Raw genomic sequence first — 7,317 nt, 5'->3', positions numbered from 1 at the left:
GAACAGTATCGTTATGGGGCTAAGAATGGACCATTTTGGTCCTTGACATAACCTCTTGACTGATATAGTTCTTCACATATTTGTAATAAGATGACAAATTTGATCCAAAGTCCTAATCCTAACAGTTTTCACTTAAAAATTCGTTAGAACTAACAGCTTTTTCTATTTGTTTTAAAAAAAAACTAATGCTGCTTCCAAACAAAAGTGAGTCTAAGAACGCATATGCCAAATAACACAAAACAATATGATTAGATTAAAGAAGGAGAATATGGAATTCTCAAAAGAATATACCAAAGAATAAATATCATATAATGCATATAAAGTTAAAGGAACTACTTCCTTCATCGAGCTTCATCTTGATTTAATGGGAGAAATCGATTTCATCTAATCTCACTTTTGTTTGGAAGCAACAACATTATATATATATATATATATTTTTTTTGGAAACAACGGTTAGTTTTAACAGATTTTTAAGTGAAACTGTTAGGATTAGGACTTTGGAACAAATTTGTCATATTTTTACATACATGAAGGACTAAATCAGTCAAGAGGCTACATAAAAAGAAATTTCACAATAAAACCCACATTATCTCGGTGGAACAAGGGTTTATTCTGCGCAATGCATGTTAGAATTTTATTAATTCTAATATGTGACCCAATTAATGTAAAGCCCATAACTAATATTTAATGAAGAATAAATGTTCGTTGGGATCAAGTTACTTGACGACGTCGATTAAGTCTCAACTCCTATAAATTGGTCCTCCCTCCACCCATTAGGGTTATCACTTATTCTATATACTTTTTCCATCGGTCCATGCTTGTGATAACGTAAGATTAAAAAAGGAGGTAGAAATCGGGTTTATACAATTAACGCCTGGCTTTTTGTGATAATGCCTCTCAGATATTCCATGTAATATTATTATGTTTAAGATCACGTGTGAATTAAGTTAATCTTACATATGGTATCAAGAGCCTGGATATTTGAACCGATAATCTTCGTGTAAGAAATTAAAACACATGTGATGATGTATGTATTATTGTGTTAACGGGATCACTGAATTGCTTTTGGACTTACGTCGTGATATCTATATGAAACGATTTTGGCGTTTTGCTGTTTCGATATTGCCCTATTATTGAACCTTCTTGTTTTAACCAAAAAAAAAAAAAAATGGGTGGTTTATGTCGAAGATAACAATAACAGTTTTTTTTTTCTTGAAACTTGAGTCTGCCTACCTCAATTCCAAACTATGATTGGATTATATGTGGCAACATATTTATTTTGAAATATATAACTCTCTGATTTGGTCAAAATCCTTTAAGGATATACTGGATTACCTTTTAGCCCCTAAAGTCAATACATATCACAACCTAGTTAAATAAAATTATGTATAATGTTTACATATGTAATGGTGCTTGGTTTCAACTTAAGTTTAGCCCATTACGTTCACCGCTCAGACAATAAAGTTTCATTCTTTAGTCTTTTGAATGCATTATTTTAATAATTGCAGTCCGCGTTATGATAATATATTTATTTCTGGGGCCCTAAAAGAATCTGTTTTGTGCGATTAAGTTGTTGAAGCCATTTGTTATTTATTTTATGTATGTGATTATATATGTTGATATAGTTTGTTAGTCACCAAAGTGGCCAAACTAGTATGTTTGAAATTAACACATACATAATATCTATGTTTATTTGGTGCATGTATCATGTTTATAGTTTGTTAGTCACCAAAGTAGCCAAACTAGAATGTTTAAAATATTCACATGCATCCAAAATTTATGATTTTTCTTTTATGTGTGCGTTTATGTTAATATAGTTTGTTAGTCACCACAGTGGCCGAACTAGCATGTTTAAGAAAAAAAAATCCATACATAAAATTGTCGTTTATCCATTAAACTAATGAAATGCCTATTATTGAAAATAAATGTATAATTGACTTTCACTACTGCTAGAACTTAAGGATTTACCCAAAGGTGAATCAATTATTCTATGAGTAGTGAACATAATGAGGTAAACTAGTATTCTTTAATCAAATATGTATTGTATGTCCAAAGATGTCATATATGTTTGATTGAAAATATTTAATTGCCTATTAAGTTAAAAATGGCATTTAAATTATGATAGCATGTCGTAGTATCACCCAAAGGAGAACTATGATATACTTTTATTGTTTCGTTGAATCCACATTATTTTCTAATTTATGAGCATGTATATCTATTTTGCAGCTATTCCTCTTCATTGGCTTGCTTCATCTATTACCGTGTTCAACCGATTGAACTTCTCTCAGTGGCATGAACAAGTCCAGCCCACTTAGGTGTGACGGATCTTGACTTGGCTCGTCGAAAGAAAACCGTCGCTATTACCGATACAAGCGTTGAGGATGAGAAGTCTTTCCATAAATCATGGGAACGCTCTAATAGATCGAGCCTTATGTTTATGCGAATGACTATTGCCAAAGAACATTAAGAGTACTATTTCACGTACGTAAAGTGCCGTGTGAATACCGAAGTTTGTGGAAGAATGTTTTCATTCCGCCGATAAGTCTCATCGGTACATCAATGGCCGAACTCATGAGCATGAAGTTTGATGGGTCACGTAGTATGCAAAATCATATCATCGAGATGACTAACATCATGTTAGCAAGACCCGGACCAGGGATGAAAGTGGATGACTCCTTCTGTTCGGGCTTTATTCTCAACTCATCAGCTTCTCGACATGGACTATTCCAAATTAACTATAACACTATTATGATAAGCGGGATGTTAGTGAATTGTCCAACGCTTACCTCGTGGAGGAATCAAGACTTAAGAAACAAGGAGGTCATTCTATTAACCTCATGGGTCAAGGAGCCTGGTAAAGGACGGAAGTGAAGGCCAACAAGTTCAAGAAAGCACCTACTAAAGTTCAACAGACGCTTGGCATGAACTCAAGGGTGATGTGTATCGTCAGAGAAAGGAGGGACACATCGTAAAGATTGCCCGAAATGTAAAGCTTGGTTCAAAAAGAAAGGTACTTTTAGTGCTTTTGTATGTTTCGAATCAAATTTAGTAGAAGTTCCTAATAATACCGTGGCTTCGATTTCGTGCAACTACTCATGTATCCACTATGTTTGCAGTGATTTTTCGATCCAAACTACAAATCCAAATAAGGATTTCTTGTTCAGCGGGAAATCGTATTTAAGGCTCCAATCAAGGCGTAGGACTTATCGTTTGATTGGAGATCGGACATCACCTTGATCTATTACGACTTTTTATGTTCCTTCGCCTTCTAGGAATTTGATTTCTCTTTCAAGACTTGATGTTTCCGGATTTGATTTTAAGTTTGGATATGGATGTTTCAATTTATATAAGAATGTCTGTTTTTTATGGTTCTGTGTTCTTATTGATGGTTTATATAAATTGAAACTCGATAATGTTTTTCCGAATCCTTTCGCTATACATCAAAATGTTGGAATTAAACGTAGCATCGAATGAAAGTTCCCGCTTTTTACTTGCGGGTACGTGCTTAGGTCATATATATCCAAAGAAAGGTTAGAAAGATTAGTAAAGAATGAGATTCCCGAATCTAGATTTTATCGATCTTGATATATGTTTGGATTGCATTAAGGGTTAAACCAAGCATAGTAAGAAAGGAAGCAAGTTAAGCATCCGCCTTCTTAAAATTATACACACCGATATTTACGGACCTTTTCGATGTTCCATCTTTTGTCGGAGAAAAATATTTTATCACTTTTATCGATGATTTTTCACGTTATGATATATCTACTTGCCGAAAGAAAATCTCAGCAAACACGCCCTCAAAGTGTACATAAACGAGGTTGAAAGGCAATTAGATAGAGCGAAAGTCATTAGGTCGACAGAGTGGTGAATTTTATGGAAAATATAGTGAATCGGGGACAATGTCCAGTGTCCATTTGCAAAGTTCCTCGAGGAACATGGCATATACGCACAATATACTATGCCAGAACACCTCAACAAAACGGGTCAGCAGTGAAAGGCGTAATTAACACTTGTGGTTATGGTGTGAGTATTATAAGTAATTCCTCATTACCCAAAACTTTGTGGATGTAGGGTGTATGCTCTTAGTACCGCTGTGTATTTATTAAAGAGGATTCCTAGTAATGCAGTTCCAAAGACTCCTTTTGAACTGTGGACGGGAAGGAAACCTAGTTTAAAGCACATGTATGTTTGGGGTTGCCCAGCGGAGGCTAGAATTTATAATCCACATGAAAAAGAAATTAGATTCTCGAATAATAAGTGGTTACTTTATTGGTTACCCAGAGAAATCTAAAGGGTATAGGTTTTACTGTCCAAACCATAACTTAAGAATTGTTGAAACCGTTAATGCAAGATTCATTGAAAATGGTGAAGTTAGTGGGAATGTCGAATGACAAATTGTGGAAATAAATGAGGTAAGGATTAATGTTCCATTGCCCATGATGTAACGACCCATTTGGTCGTTTAGCACTTTTAGGCATAATATTCCTAAAACACCCTTTTCGTGGTCAAATCTTGTCGTCTATAGTCTCTGCGATAACTGTGATTCGGTTATTTAATTGACGAGTTTTAGTCCTCATTTGACATGCGCAGGACGAATGTTCTAAAGGAGGGGAGAATGTCACACTCCATAATAATCCTCGAATACTAGATATAAAACAAGAAAGAATGAGTTAAGAAGGTTCAAGGAAAGTTAACGAGTTAGTAAGAATATCGTTATAGTCATGGTTGTCTTAAGTATCTCGAGGTGATCTGCAACTCAAAGGATTTGAAATCGCGTTATGAGTATGTATATGAGTGAGTATGACCTTTTAAAGCATTTGAGATTATTAGTAATGATATAGAAGATGGACAAAAGATAGGAATATACTTTTTCGTATCGGAGTTTTAAGCTTTGTGAGTTCTACTTATGGTTATTGTGATTCTACGACCCTTCGAGACATGTATATGAATTGTTATGGATGTAAATGACTGTGTATATGTATGTATAAGAGGTTACATGAGGTTGAAGAGGATTGTAGTTAAACGTAAATGAATCGAACAATTTAAGAAATCTCGGATCCGATTTTAGCCTATATTGTAGGAGGTATATCTCCTAGTATATGAGGAGTTTTAAGGTGTTTCCAAAGCCTAAAATTAAGTTCATCGAGTCTAGTTTGCAAATGAACAAACAGCTCGTCAAAATGATATCGGGGTAAGGAGATATGGATGATTCAAGTCGGCCGAGTATTAAGACTATCTCAAGATACAAAGTAGACTTTAACTTCCGATTTCGTTTGAAGTCACAATTTATCTACAAATTTTGTTTGGTATAGAAGCATTAATGGAAATTAGGAACTACTTAATTGTGGTGTTAAGTTAAAATTAGTGGCAACAATGAGCCAATATGAGCATTAACATGCCATGTCCAAAAGATGACTCAAAGTCATCTTAAATAAGACTACTAATGGGAGACATACAAATATACATTTAAATGTGATTCATCCACTACACTTACATTATATTGTGGACAACCAAACTGAAAGAAAGGATATGGAATTCACCAAGACGAAAAATAAGGCATCCATGTGAGGCATGCATTTGAATATTTAAGCATCTACTACTTTATGAAAGTATACATTGTTTTAGGAGGACATAACATGGTGGAGGATCATTTCACATTAAATATTGCTCATTCATCTTTGGCATAATTTAATGGACAAAGGGTGTGTGTATGAATCATTCACACACATACAATTGTCTTGTAAACAATTGAAAAGAAAGAAGAAAGGAGAAACAAGAAAGTAGGTCGGGCCAAAAGTCAGAGAAAACAAATTAGAAAATTTAAAGTGTAAAGTTAATGGAATGAATCATGCCATAAGTGGAGCATGTGACCAACTTGTAGGCATCAAAGTTGAACCAAATAATGACCAAGAAATCAGCCATCACAATTCATTTCAACTACACAACACAAAGAAAGAAAACCTAAGCCTCAGAGAAAGATTCTGGCCAATGGCCGATTTTTTTGAGCCTCTTTGAGTCTTGATCCAAAATTATTTTCCAAGGTGTTTCAACCCTTTAGAAGGTCCCTAAAACGTGAAGATAGTCTTTGAGCAACAAGAACCATTTCTATCTCAAGTCACAAACTCTAGCCAAGGTAGTAGAAGTCAAGTTGTCAAGTGTAAGGTCTAACTTTCTTTTCATGTATTAAGGGTGATGTAGATGTGTGAATATAAGTTGTATGCATGAAATAAGGTGTGTTGATGTTGGAACATGATAGTAGTTATGGGGGTTATATGTGTTGATGTGAAGTATGGTTGTAACTTGACGAACATGAATCGCATGCATAAAATCAGCGAAAGTTGGTGTTGGAATGTTAGTTGGCCGTAGGGACTGTTTTGGTGGAATTAATGGACTGATTTTCTTTAATAAATATGGTTGTTACTATCATAGATCTCATGGTAAAAAGAATGAAAAGAATTGAAGGTTAAAGGCGTAGTTATGTTAGTATGGAACGGTTGAATCTATGATTTTAGCTGAGCGACAAGATGGCAAAGCTGCCATGTTGGACTGTTTTGTGAAGTTAGTGAACTGTTTTTACTTGATATTTTGATTGTTATTATCATGAATTTTATGATGGAAATGAAGGTGTTTAATGGTTGGAGTTGAAACTAAAGTCATTTTAGTTGTTAAGGATTATAAAAATGACGATATAGCGTAGTTAAGATGAATTGGATGTTGTACTTGTCGTGTGGATAGCTGGTCATAACTTACTCGAAATTATATGAAAAGAAGACATGAAATGATGTATAAAAATCGCATGGTTGGCTTAGTATGTTCGTAAACGTTTGCAAGAATTCAAACATCAGTATGTTGCTCAAGTTAGAGATCGCTTTTGGACATGTGTGAAAGTTGACCGTTTTTGACTTGTGTTTTCATTAAGCTGGAAAGAATAATTATAAGTTAAGAGTATACATCATATTGTATGTTGGATGGGCTGTTATAAGTTGTTACACGCAAACGCGGCTACAACTAATAAAAGTAACTTGAGAATGTCAAGTCAGATGTGAATCGTTATCGTATGCTATTGGTGAAATGGGTCGCTTAGAATATTGTGTGGGTCGTCCGGATTGGTATTGAAATACATAATTATTGATGTTGTATTGGTAGTATGTGGCTGGTTTAGATACAAGAGAAAATATCGCTTAAACATCTAGGAAAGAGTTACTAACGTTAGAATGCTTTGCCAATCTCCCGTAGCTTAACTATAGTTGTTGGCTTTTTAATATAGGTTGAAGTATTATTGGGTAGCGTACACATATTGTGTGACGAATAAGCACT

The sequence above is a fragment of the Lycium ferocissimum genome, chromosome 9, assembly GCF_029784015.1.
Source record: "Lycium ferocissimum isolate CSIRO_LF1 chromosome 9, AGI_CSIRO_Lferr_CH_V1, whole genome shotgun sequence".
Taxonomy (NCBI): Eukaryota; Viridiplantae; Streptophyta; class Magnoliopsida; order Solanales; family Solanaceae; genus Lycium; species Lycium ferocissimum.
This window is presented reverse-complemented; position numbering follows the sequence as displayed.